The following is a 14525-nucleotide window of genomic DNA, read 5'->3' on the forward strand; positions in this document are numbered from 1 at the left end:
TAGAGGAAGGGGTATATATTTAGTTTCAAAGGAGAGCATGGTTAAAATTAAATTTTTTTCCCCCTTTCTGTCTTGTCTTTTTTTTTTCCCTCTCTGTGTCTTTTAGGAGAGGAACTGCCTTCTTTATTTGGATGAGCTCAATACCAAAACAAAGACGGATGCTCTTTTGCCAGAGGAGGATAAAATAGGAACACAAGTCCAAGTTGGTGTAGGAGCCTTCCTGACCATCAGCTCACGTCTGGATGCCTGTCAGTCACCCAGCCAGCCTCCTACTCAGCTTGTTAGAAAGGACCAGGGCTCAGTCCAGCCCCTCGAGGGAAAAGCATGTCATTGGACATGAAAGAGAAAAATCACACACAGCTGAGAACAGAAAGACAATCATGGAGAAAGAGAACGGCAAATGACAGCAAGGTGGCCACTGAGCCTGGCTGGCTGTCCCCAAACCCTGTGCTTAGTGGGAGGGCTCAAGCCGAAAGGGACCAGTGATCTCTGCACTTCTAGGAAACTCAGTAGCAACTAGGGGCAGGCTTCAAGGGAATGTGTCACCCATGGAGTGTGAGAAAGAGAGGCGAGAAAGAGAAATAAGGCGCATATCGGTGTTTCAAAAGCGATCAGTTTCACAAGTTGTCACCTCTTTTAATTCATTTATTTTTTTTATTTTCGTTCCAGCAGGGGTTAGAATGCGAAATGCAGATTCCGTCTGTCTCTATATATAAAGTGCCAAAGATACACTTGGGATCTGTTGATTCTGCGAGAGAAATTTCAACTTGTTTCTGAAACTGATTCCTATGCAGTGCTGTGACGATGTCAACTCGTTGGGAAGTGACTTGTCAAACCGCGAGCCAGGCTAAGTTCAGCACAAGTAATTCAAGGCAAGGGAAGTGGGTGAGGAAGGAGGAAGTCACCCAGGGGAGCAACGCTGGTGTGCCCACTGCAAGTGAGGCGTGACAAGATTACTCGTGTGGAGAGGCATTAGGGACAATCTGCACAAAGGCTCCTCACAACACCAGAATGAGGTCAGCACCGTCTGGCTCTCAGACTTTGGAGTGCATTAGGAACATTCGGTTCCTTGTTTAAAAATGCAGAACGCCAGGCCCCACCCTCAGGGGCCCAGGAACCCAGGAATCTTCAGTATTATCAATCTTCCCAGGGATTCTGATGCAAGAGGTCTGAGGACCATATTTAAGAACTATTGAGAGCTGGGGAGATAGCTCAGTTGGTAGAGTGCTTGCCTGGCCAGCACAAGGCCCTGGGTTCAAATCCCCAGCACCAAAAAAAACCAAAAAAACAAAACAAAAAAAAACTGTATTCACCTCTTACTGAGACAATAAAATATTAATTAAAAAATAAACTAATTAATGGCCCTTCCACTGTTAACTATATAAAAATCAACCCATCTGAAAGATATGGGGGTAGTGAAGAGGGGAGGAGAGAGGAAAGGGAGGATCACAAATTGAAATCAAATTTCATGCATGTCTTATTTTGTCAGGAGGAACCCAACTACTAAGTAAGGGAAAGATGTGGGGTGACCAATTAAAGTCTGTTTCTTAGCAGGCCATGGAACATTCCAAAAGGTCTCAGCTCAACTGGCCCACACTGCATTTTACAACAAATAAGAAAATCTCTCGTTATCTGAAGGGGGCTTCGTTTCCTCTTTGTTAGCCACTTGCTGGAAACCTTTGTTTTAAAAAGCCACCCACTTTTTGCAGGACCCCAAAGTGGGTTATGACCACACATGAATATTTAAATAGTTCACATGAAGAGACTCCACTTGACTGCTTTTTTAAGAGAGAAACCAAACATTTGTTTTAGGCCCATATGGTCATTAAATCTTAAAATCTAATAAATATGAATGCTGGAACAAACCTTCTATTACAATTCATAATTTATTTTAGCCAGAACTATTCGGAAGGACTGAAAAAAAGCAGAGAGACCTAACGGAACATAACTCAGAGGGTCACTGTTGGGCAAAACTGCCCAGGACCTAGGAATCATGGGCTGCAGCTGCGTGTGGAGTTAGCAGCAGGCCACCCCGGTTCTGGACGGGCCACAGGTGGCAGCCTTAGCTGGCTCTCAGTGGCCCATCCATGGTTTTTCTTAGACAAATGTCCTCCGTACACCCAGTGGCAGCAGGAGGTCTGTGCTCGATAAATCACAGCACAACCTCACATGGGAAGTGTGAGCGCAGCGGTGACACCTGTCTTAATGGGCTCATCCGGGCCACCCAGGGGAAGGACAGGGAGTTTTTGGAAGAGGCCGGACAGACACCATCTGCTGTTAGCACCCAGATAGCAGCAAATGTCACTTCTAAGGGATCCCAGGAAACTTTTACAGGGAAGCCTATGTTCAAAGCACTAGTCCTGAGTAGAACCTAAGGATGTGAGAAATCTAGGGACCTGAGTTTCTACAGCTCCCCATGAACGAGGTGTCCCCCTGGGGAAAACAAATGGCGACTCTTCAGGTGACAGGGACCTAACCAATTAACACTACAAAGAGGACTCTCTTTCTCTTTAAATATCAAGGCCGTAAACCGTGCTCCTGAACACGCTCTCATATAACTGAATGGCAGGACATTATTCTTGGTAAAATTGTGTAATGGTCGGGCACAAATAATTCATATGAAAAACGTGTAAACAGAATTATATGCACTTGCAAACGAAGACTAGAAGGTTATACACTGACACGGTACTTTATTTGGCTCATGGGGTTATGGGTGGCTTTAATACCGATTTTAATATCTTCTATAACCAGAAAAGTGTCATTTACTTCTAAACGCACATGTACATACAGATACCACAATCAACAAAAGTCCATGTGTCTTTTTAAGTAAGACACATGCAGCATGTTTCAGAGCACCTGATTGCCGGTGTAACTCTCTCGAGCTGTCACGGATCTCTGCATTTTTCAAGAGCTGCTTCTTTTCCCCCAAGGAACACAGGTTTGTGAAGCACTGTTTAGGTAAGGACTTGGGCTGGTCCTACTGACTCAGTGGGAAGAGAGGAGACGCGGGAGAGCCCGCAACAGCTACCAAGGAAGCCAAAAGCAAAGCTGTCACTTTAGCCTGCAGATGGCCAAAACCCCAGCTGCTGGGACAGAGCCTGGACTTCTCTGGGCCTAAGGTCCCCCAGGTTTAAAGGAAGTGAGCATGCCAACTAGCCCCTAAGAATCAAGAAAAACTGTGCTCAGGGCTTTGAAAGGATGAACTTCAAAGTCTCTGTGGCATACCAAGCAGATGGACAGACAATAAAGAACATACCGAGTCATCGATTTGAATTTTCCCCTTAGGTTTTCATTCTCCTTTGCATCCGGTCCCTAGACTGCAGCACTGTCATGGAAACATTTTAGTTCCCTCCTAAGGAACAGTCGAACGACGCTGTGTCACTCATCCACGTGACACTGCATGCATGGGGTTCTTTATAGAGTTTTACAAAGCAAAATGGACTAAAAAATGTACTGGAACTCAATCAGGAAATACAGGGTGCATGAAGCAGGAACCGTACATATGATGGAGGGAGAGGGGGACAGGGAGCGTACACAGAAACAAGTCTCAGACACTAAAGAGGAAAAGTGTACCCTGAGCACACTGTCACCTCGGATCCCACGAGTCTTCTCTATTATTCTGAAATTCATACGTAACCCTAAATAGACAGGATCCTAAAACTACAGTGGACTTTAACTCAGTAAACTCAACATTAGAGTTTGTGCTAAGGCAAAAATCAGTCTGACAAAGATTCATATAAAAATATGTTCAACAAAGCATTATTTTATTATCATTATTATTATTATCAATTATTTGGTACCAGGATTGAATCTAGGGGTGTTTAACCACTGAACCACATCCCCAGCCCTTTTAAAAATATTTTATTTAGAGACAACCTCTCACTGAGTTGCTTAGGGCCTCGCTAAGTTGTTGAGGCTGGCCTTGAACTCGCAATCCTCCGGCCTCAGCCTCCCGAGTTGCTGGGACTAAAGGCATGCTCGACTGTGACCAGTGAGCAAAGCATTATTTAAAGAAGATAAAAACTGGAAACAATTTGAACTTCTAAAGACAAAGGACAAAGCCAACAGACTTATTATCAATAAGAAAAAAAATTACGAATCCATTAAAAATGAGTCCAATGAAGACTATTTAGTGATTAGGGAAAGGAGTAATGTTATATGATCTGGAAAGCAGTGTAAAATAGAAATGAAAATACAGATGCATTGTTAAAAAGTAGGTATGAATCCATATTGACATATATTATTCACATACATCATACACCCAAAGATGAAAGGAAATGAATGAGGATGCTGTTTCTGAATAGTAGGATTAGTGAGCTATTCATCTCTTCCAGTTTTTCTAGATTTTGCAGATAATGCAGCTGTAATCGTAAACAGCTGAGCATTACTGAAGACTGCAGCCAATATTTTGTGCGCTTGGACAACGGTATCTGCTTTCTGGCCTGAGCACAGTGCGGGGTTAACACACTGGAGACAGTTCTAGCTCTCACTCAGCTTAATGGCTGCCTTGCCTACTCAAATGGTCATGCGACTACATTATTTGGTCATGACCTTGACTGAAGACAAGTTGCACAGAAGCACACACTTATATGTCAGGGAGTGTCTGAAATTTCCACCAGTGACCTGGAGATCCCCACTCTGCTGGAGCCTGTGGTCCTCACGTTAGATCAACCTTGTCCAAGCACCTGGTTAAGGTGTTTGGAGCAGTTCCTCAGGTGAGGTTCCCTTCAGCTAAGTGTTCACCTTCAATACAGGCAGCATGTGTGAAATACCATATATGCAAATGGAAGGGCCCATGAGAACGTTCAAGCAGAAAGCGAAGTTTCATTGCTAGCTTCTCCTTCTTTCCTGCAAAGAGCTAAAGGAAACATCTAAAAAAAGAATTATGAGGATCACCATCTCTAGCAATTAGAGAAATGCCAATTAAAACTGCCCTGAGATTCCATCTCATTCCAGTGAGATGGTGATTATCAAGAATACAAGCAACAATAAATGTTGGTGAGGATGTGGGGAAAAGGCACACTCATACACTGCTGGTGGGACTGCAGATTGGTGCAACCACTCTGGAAAGCAGTATGGAGATTCCTCAGAAAACCTGGAATGGACCCACCATTTGACCCAGCTGTCCCACTCCTCAGTTTATACCCAAAGGACTTAAAATCAGCATACTACAGTGACACAGCCACATCAATGTTTATAGCAGCTCAGGTATGGAACCAACCTAGGTGTCCTTCAACAGATGAATGGATAAAGCAAGTGTGGTCTGTATATACAATGGAATATTACTCAGCCATAAAGAATGACATTTTGGCATTTGCCAGTAAATGGATAAAACCAGAGGCTAACATGCAAAGTGAAATAAGTCAGTCCCAAAAAACAAAAGGTCAAATGTTGTCTCCCATAACAAGGGAGGTTGGGGAGGGGAATAATAGAAATCCACTGGATCAGACAAAGGGAAGGAGGGGAAGGGAAGGGGCAGGGAATAGGAAAGACAGTAGAATGGATCAGACATCACTTTCCTACCCTTGTATTTGTGCACGTGACCAGGGTAACTCTGCATCATGTACAACCACAAGGGTGGGAACCTAAATGGAATAAGTTATACTCCATGTATGTAGAATCTGCCAAAACTCACTGTCTTGAATAACTTAAAAGAAAAAAATTTAAAACACATAAAAAAGTGAAAAGAACTATGAAGAGATTGCATTAAAGAACACAGCAGAACACTAATTTTTATCAGCAAAAATGCAGCTGGGTGACAAAATTATGTGTCTGCAAGGTCATGCACTGATTGGCTGGGGATGGCAGGCTGCACCAGAAAAGTCTGACCATTGAGACGGGTGTGAAGGGTGAAGGAAAAATGGCGGTGAGTACAAGCCCGTACTCCTCCAGCCAATCAGAGCTGGCCTCCTCCAGCCAATCAGAGCTGGCCTCCCCCAGCCAATCAGAGCTGAGGGACTGCAAACCCCGGCTCTAGACAGGGAGCATTAAAGACCAGGAACGCTCCTTGAAAAAGCCAGGGGCAGGGCTGGGGTGGTGGCTCAGTGGTGGAGCGCTTGCCTAGCACGTGGGTTCGATCTTCAGCAACACATAAAATAAACAAATAAAATGAACGCATTGTGTCCATCTAAAACTAAAAAAAAAAAAAAAAAAAAAAAACACTAAAAAGGCGCCACCTGCACTATTCCCTACCAGCCGGCTTTTGGGATTATTCTCGTGCCTTAATTCAGAATATGTAAACCAGGACGCAGATTTAACCTGAGCTGTCCTCGCTGATCAGTGCTGGGGACAGGCCAGGAAACAGGAAAGAGTGGTCAGCCCTCCCTTTTCCCACCCAAGGCTGGAAGCAAAATAGGGAACATTTCCCCCTGTAACCAAATTGTGCTGAAAGCCTACTATGTGCCAGGAGCTGGCGTGAAACACAGCAATGAACGAGACGGATATGACCTGCTATCACTGCGCTAGCCATCTGGGAAGCCCAGAGTCGATGACCTGGCAACTAGTTGCAGACCCTGGGGCGACAGTGAGGAAGGAGAATGAACAGAGGCCACATCCAGGAGGCAGAGGTGTGTCACGCCTGGTGGTCAGGCAGTCTTCTTTTTTGAATTTATTTATTTGTTCCTTTTAGTTACACACGACAGTAGAGTGCATCCTGACACATCCTACATACATGGAGTGTGACTTCCCATTCTTGTGGTTGGACATGGTGTGGAGTCTCACTGGTCGTGTGTTCATATATGAACATGGGAAAGTGACGTCCCCTTCATTCCACTGTCTTTCCTGTTCCCATCCCCTCCCTTTCCTTCATTCCCTTTTGCCTAATCCAGTGAACTTCTATTCCCCCCCCCCCACACACACACACTTATTGTGCGTTAGCATCCGCATATTAGAACATAATGGCCTTTGGTTTTTTTGGGATTAGCTTATTTCACTTAGTGTGAGAGTCTCCAGTTCCATCCATTTACCAGCAAATGCCATAATTTCATTCTTCTTTATGGCTGAGTAATATTCCATTGTGTACATGTTCCACATTTTCTTTATCTATTCATCTGTTCAAGGGCACCTAGGTTAGTTCTATAGTTTAGGTATTGTCAACTGAGCTGCTGTAAACATTGATGTGGCTGCGTCACTGTAGTATGCTGATTTTAAGTCCTTTGGGTAAAAACTTAGGAGTGGAATAACTGGGCCAAATGGTGGTTCCATTCCAAGTTTTCTGAGGAATCTCCATACTGCTTTCTAGAGTGGTTGCACCAATTTTTCAGTTCCACCACCATGTGTGAGTGGACCTTTTCCCCTACATTCTTACCATTTATAAGCAAGTCTTTCTTGAAGAAACAGTGTTTTAGCAGAGACCTGGATTGTGAGAAGGAAACATGCATGTGGTTATTCATTCACACAGAGTTTACTAAGCTCTGCCACAGGCCTAGCAAAGCATTACTGAAGAGACCAAAGGTAAATGGAATATGGTCCCGCCCTGGAGGAGTTCAGAGCCTGTTTTAATGGAGGAAGAAGCAAAGCAAGAGAGTGTGAGCACTAAGTGCCCGAATAGAAGGAATCACTACTGCTCCTCTTAGGAGTACCCAGAAAAGAGATCGAAGGGCTGGGAGTGTGGCTCAGTGGTACAACTCCCTGGCAAGTTTAATCCTTAGTACTGGGTGGGGAAAAAAAAAAAAAAGGAATCTAATCTAATCCAATGTGGAAAAGTGGTTAAAGGGGAGGGGCTAAACTTGAAGGACAGCCAGCATTTTATCATGGGGTGGGGGGTGGGATCAACATGCATGAGGAATGACTGACTGAATTATGGTGACGATTTTTAAGGTTTTTTTAAGCTAACTAAGGGTGTCAGGGAAAACTCACCGCTCAGCTTAAGCCTGGGTACATTTTCACTGCAGGATCTTACAAACACTATATATCACAAAATTGAATCCATCAAACAAAATGAAAAACGATCCTAGTTTGGACATGTTTGATTTTTTTCTCCCTCCTTCCTCTAGCCAAATACCATCGTCAACTCTGCAGCGTAATTTTTCAATGCAAATATGATTCCAGAGGCCAAGAACAGGACTATCAGATCTAATGGCTTCAAAAACAGGAAGACATTCTTTGCTTTGGGGACCTAATAATGGTCACTGTGAAATATTGTTGCCATCATAATTTAGAGGGACGATTGGACTTTGGAGGTCCTGCATACAGAACTGCCAATGCTGTGTCACTTGGCATTTGGTGAAGATTAAGGGATGCAGTTGTGCAGCTTTTACATGTACAGAGAAGTCCACTTCAATTATACCATACACACAGCCTAATAAATATGTCCCCAGTAAAAATAAATAGCTTGCAAGGCAGGTGGCTAATGGTTTACAGAGCCTTTCACCTACCAGTCATCAGCCTTGAACTGACATGGGTGAGGATGGACCCGAAGTCATTAATACCTGGGCTGTGAAAGACTATAAAGACCCTATTCATGCAATGCCTCAGAAAAAAAATGGTCACTTCAGAAAGGTGTCATTAAAATGGAGAGATGGTTCTATTGTCGATTTAAAAACATAAGGAGCCCGGCATGGTGGTGCACAGCTTTAATCCCGGCAGCTTTGGAGGCTGAGGCAGGAGGATCTCTAGTTCAAAGCCAGCCTCAGCAAAAGTGAGGCCCTAAGCAACTCAGTGAGACCCTGTCTCTAGATAAAATACAAAAGAGGGCTGGGGATGTGGCTCCCCAGTTGAGTGTCCCTGAATTCCATACCTGGTACCCCCCTAAAACCAAATCAAACCTAACCAAAAAAAAAAAAAAAAAAAAAAAAAAAGGAATATGTTCTTATGCCTTTTCTCATTTCTTCTTCCTTTTTTATGGTATCTTCAGAAGCAAGGGCTGGGTGGTGCTTGCCTAGCATGTGTGAGGCACTGGTTTTGATCATCAGCACCACATAAAAATAAATAAATAAAGTTACTGTATCCATCTACACCTAAGAAAATAAAAATTAAAAAAGATTATTAGTAAACATATGAAATATGTTCTTATATCTTCTCTCATTTAAGTATCTTTAAAAGCAAGGGCTGGGGGGTACTTGGCTGGCGTGTGTGATGTTATCCACATAATAAAAAAAAAAAAAAGATAAAGAAGAAGGAGAAGGAGAAGGAGAAGGAGAGGAGGAGGAGGAGAAGAAGAAAAATAAAAAATGATAAACCCTCAAAGGGCTGGGTACAAAAATGATAAGTATTGAGAGCTTGTCTTTGATGCACATTTATGCTTCAGAACTGCTCTGAGGGAAGTTCTCACATCCTATTTTACAGATGGGAAAACTGAAGGCGGAATCGGACAGCACGATCAGGTGAGCAGTCAAGGAGAACTGGTCTCATGCCGCACTGATGCCATTAAGTACTAAACAGCACGTCCTCATTCCGAGGTACTAAATCTGTTTTGGAAGTATGAAAACACAGTTGTTCACGCACATAAAACACATATGGAGAAAACTTTTCCTACAGCCTCACAGACGACAGGAACTTACCATCATCAACCAATAGGGCAATGGGTCAAAGCATCTGAAAGCCATAATGGAAGGAAGCCAGTTCTTTCCTTCCTTTCCCTCCCTCCCTTCCTCCCTTCCTTCCTTCTTTCTTTCTTTTTGTAGTTGTAGATGGACACAATGACTTGTTTATTTTTATGTGGGGCTGAGGATCCAACCCAGTGCCTCACGGGTGCTAGGCGAGCGCTCTACCACTGAGCCCCAGGCCACAGCCCAAGAAGCTGGTTCTTTTCAACAGAAGGAAAGGGAATCTACGCAGAGTCAATCAATTTCTCTGATATTCTACTCCAGGTCACAGTACTGAAATCATCAATCACGGTGGGCTGCACATGCTAAAAACACGCTAAGATCAGTCTCTGATCTGGGGTCAGGAAGCAAGTCTTCAAAGCTACACAACCAAGCCTTGTGAAAGGGTTTCAAAGTGAGAAGAAGCTTTATCCAGCTGTTGCCTGACAGGACTTTTATTTTGTGTGTGTGTGTGTACCAGAGATTGAACCCAGAGGTGCTTAACCACTGAACCACATCCCCAGCCCTTTTTATATTTTTTATTTAGAGACAGGGTCTTGCTGAGTTGCTTAGGCTGGCTTTGTACCTGTGATCCTCCTGCCTCAGCCTCCCTCAGCTGCTGAGTGTATAGGCGTGCACCACCACCTCTGGCTACATGACTTTTTTTTTGGTATAATGGAAGGTGGTTGGGGATGGTGGTAGTCAGTAGAGTGAGTTATGGCATCTTCTCTTCAGAGCGACAAACAAAAGAACTTAAAAAGACCATTTATCATGATGTACCATGGGGACAAAGCAGATCTTTCTTCTCCAGGAACTATTCCACTTCTTCAGGGTGGAATTTTGTCTGTCTTATGAGAGTCACGGAAGGCTCTCTGGAGCAATGTAGGCTGGATTGCTTTGTTTGAGAACAGGGTCCTGCCAACCGGGTGATCGAAAACTGCTTCTACCTCTGAAGAATGAAGGGAAGGGGGGATGGGGATGGGAAAGACAGTGGAATGAAGGGGACGTCACTTTCCCATGTTCACATACGCACACACGACCAGTGAGACTCCACACCATGTCCAACCACGAGAATGGAAAGTCACACTCCATGTATGTGTGATGTGTCAGGATGCACTCTACTGTCATGGACATCTAAAAAAAAGAAATAGAAAACAAGATCCCTCCACTACCAGACTGACAGCTTGTCATTTCTAAACCTGCATTTCAAATATGAATTGCTTTTTATGTGAATGCTTAAGGGCTGGCCTCACCAACCCCTTACCAAGAGTTCCTTCAGGAAGCTCTCCCTGGGATGGAGGAGACTACGGAAGCCTGGAAGCTCCACAGCAGTGCATAGCACAGCATTTGAAATTTTGACTTATACCACATTAGGATGTAGAAAGAGGAATGATGAAACAATAGCTCCCAACAGTTTCCTGTAAGAAAAAATGGATAAGGATTCCATTTCCAAACATGGGATGCAGTACGGGCCCTTGTTTTAAGGTCACCAGCCCCAAAGGGAAAGCTATCACTGTAATTGGTGCCAAGAAGCTTCTACTTTAGAGAAATACCTGCCAGGACCTTTTTCTTCAGTGTTATTGACTTTGAGGTTGATTCTTATCCTGACTTTTTATTTTTAGCAATGTAAGTTTATAGGAAAGAGATCTAGAAGTATATCCTGAATTTTATCTTCCAGGACACCAAAACCCTGAAACCAAGTCCCTTCTTAGGGCTTCCTGACCCTTCCCGCTATGTATGTTTCCCAAACTATTTTCGAATCCCTCCATGTCCCTCCATCTCCTCTGCCACTGCCTATTCTTGCTAAGTGGACCATGAGACCACAGCACCAGGCCCTCTGCCTTAGGATTTATCACTTATTTTTAAAAATTTGTTCTTCGTAGTTATCCATGGCAGTAGAGTGCATTCTGACACATCCTACACACATGGAGTGTGACTTCCCATTCTTGTGGTTGGACATGGTGTGGAGTTTCACTGGTCGTGTGTTCACATATGAACATAGGAAAGTGACGTCCCCTTCATTCCACTGTCTTTCCTGTTCCCATTCCCCTCCCTTCCCCCAATTCCACCCTGTCCAACCCGGTGAACCTCCCCTTCTCCCTCCCTGAATACACCCCATCTCATCTGCTTTATTCTTTATGTCCTTTAATCTATTGTACACACAGAGGCCAGACGTCGTTCTAGAGCATGAATCCCGTTAACACGGTCCCCTGACTGCTTGTCCCTGTGTCTTCCCAAGACAGTGTCAGTGAACTGCGGACTCCTTCCCAGGTCCCACCAAGCCCTCCCCGATTGGACTGCCTCGCTCCTTCATTCGATCTCCCACCTCCATCCCCTGGTCCACACGCTCCAGCAGGCTGCCATCTACCCTCCATTTCCAGACGCCCTCTCTTCTTCTTCTGGGCGTTTTCGCTGACCGCGGGCTCTGCCTGGAGCGCTAAGCCTGCAAACACAGGCGTGTGGCTGCTTCTCACCATTCGGGGGCTCTCCCCAGAGACCCCGCCTGGGGATCCATCCAGACCATCAGCAGGTCCGAAGTGACTCTGGAGAGTCACACTTGAGCCACACCATCCAGTTTCTTTGTTGAAGAGACTGCAGCATGCTCGAAAATGACCCTCTCTGACCACCTGCGTGTCCCTGCTGCTGATGTGTTGATGATCTATACACAGAGGCTTGGTCCATGTCCTCCTCTCAGTCCCTCCCTGCCCTCCAACAGGGTCCAGTCCTCAGTTAACAGAAGTCTATCAGGTGAACGGGCGGGTGTGCAGAGCCCGGGAAGCCGTTTCTGTTTCGAGGGCTGCAGGAAGAGCAAGGGGAAGGGGCAGCCTGGCCTTTCTTTTTATCACCATTATCGCCGCTGTGACTGTTTAATGGCTCTTGATCCTTGGTCTGCTCCTTGATTTACTGGTGAGCTGCCTTTCTCGGCACTGAGAAACAGGCTCCACGGTGCCACCTTGTGTCCTGCGTTCCCATCACAGAGACACGCTCGCTTCCCAGAGCCCACTGCAAGCTCAGGAAGAAATCCCACGCCCTGCAAGCTAGTGGCTCCTGTAATTATGACCTCAATGATTCTTTTTTTTTTTTTTTGGGGGGGGGGTGCCAGGGGTTGAACCCAGGGGTGCTTAACCACTGAGCCACATCCCCAGCCCTATTTTACATTTTATTTAGAGTCAGGGTCCCACTGATTTGCTTAGGGCCTCGCTAAGTGGCTGAGGCTGGCTTTGAACTCGCCATCCTCCTGACTCAGCCTCCTGAGCTGCTGGATTATAGGCGTGCGGCACCATGCCTGGCTCCACAAGGATTCTTTAAGAGTCAAACTAACACTAAGATAAGAGGCAGGCTCTTATATCTTTGCTTATAAAAGCAACTTTTAAAATGACACCACGTTACAAGGTTCCAAATGCTTCATTCGTCTCCGCCAAAAGCAAACACACACGGATAAAAAGAGTATCAGGTCCCCTCTTCCAGGCAAAGCCTTGAACCTCTTAGCAGTTTTCACAGACTGATGGGTGTGACGTTGACTTTTTTTGGTCACAATGTATGTTCATTTGCAAAATTGGAGGAAAATTTTCCAGATTGCTCGGTAAGAGCATCTATTGTTTGGCAGTTTCAATTAACCACTGCTTAATTGCAACGAGACAGCTCTGGCACCATATCCAATCTCTGAAATTCAGGAGTCACGTGAGCATGAGTCAGAGTTAACAATAGCAAGGCAATTGGACTTTGGAGTCCTGCGGCACTACATTATTTAAAGTGTCTGAAATCTGAAAGTTACTCCTAAAGAAACAATTTATTGAAAGGTCAATTTTCCAAAGAGCAAAGGACACAGGATAAGCAGCCCTATGCACCTCCCAGATATTAGATGGTCTTCAAAATCCTCTGGCTGAAACAGTATCTGAACCTGTCCAAGTGATGATGTGAATTACGAAGGAGAAAAAGCTGTGTGTGTGTGTGTGTGTGTGTGTGTGTGTGTGTGTGTGTGTGTGTATGTGTGTGTGTGTTTTGTTGTTGTTGTTTTTTGGCAGTGGGGATTGAACCCAGGGGTGCTTAACTACTGAGCCACATCCCCAGCCCTTTTAGTGTTTTATTTAGAGACAGGGTCTCACTGAGTTGCTTAGGGTCTTGCTAAGTTGCTGAGGCTGGCTTTGAGCTCACGATCCCCCGGCCTGAGCTGCTGGGATGACAGGCGTGCACCACTGCACCCGACCAAAGCTGTGTTCTTGACTATGTCAATTTCTAATGAATTGCTGTCCCACGTAGCTCCGGGGAGAAGGGGCATCTGGTGCCTTGTTTGGTTATTAGATTTCAGGTTCCTGTGAGTCAGTCTTCCTAGAGCCAATTGGATTTACTTAAAAGCACGGTTCAGGAATCAGCTTCACCCCCACCCCACACCCCAGCACACACGTCCCGGTCCGAGCAGGATGAGTCTCATTAGCAATCACTTTGATAGGTCAAGCACATTTAAGACAGGAACGATCCAAGGACGGTGAGGCAAGTGAATGAAACATTTTATCAGGGAACAAGATGTTAATGGAGCACCGCATTTATGGCCCGGGAGAGGAAGTAGCTGTAAGTGAAATACACGCTGACCCCGATCGTGCTCAAAATCAACATGCTTCTCGCTGTGGAGATCAAATGCTGCCATGCTTCTGCTTCCTGTCCCAACTGATGTTGGCTATTTCCTGTTGTTGTTTTCTTGGTCAATCGTGCTCCACTCAAGGCTTTTGAGTCAGTGCAGATGGAAATCTTCATGCAAGGAAGACACACTCAAAATGAATTTTTAAAAGCTGTCGTAAAGTTTCTGAGACTGCTTCTGACATAACAAAATAAATTTTTTAAAAAATCCCAGTTATGGATATTGTGGGATGCCCCAGGCACATCGAATGTGACCCGTTCACTCTGTTTTCCTTTTGCCTTGGAATGTGATATGTCTCTGGGTTCTGCCTAGAACTTAAATAGGGCGGAAGAGTTTCATAAAAAGGACCGAGCAGGAAATGTTGT

At 44.8% G+C, this 14525-nt stretch overlaps 1 protein-coding gene across 18 annotated transcripts in view; it reads right to left on the reverse strand.

Moving 5' to 3' along the window:
• The window catches only part of MAGI1 (membrane associated guanylate kinase, WW and PDZ domain containing 1), a 692610-nt gene that overhangs the window by 48512 nt on the left and 629573 nt on the right, over window positions 1-14525 (reverse strand). The window lies entirely within an intron of this gene.

The sequence above is a fragment of the Sciurus vulgaris genome (assembly GCF_902686455.1).
Source record: "Sciurus vulgaris genome assembly, chromosome: 16".
Classification (NCBI taxonomy): Eukaryota; Metazoa; Chordata; class Mammalia; order Rodentia; family Sciuridae; genus Sciurus; species Sciurus vulgaris.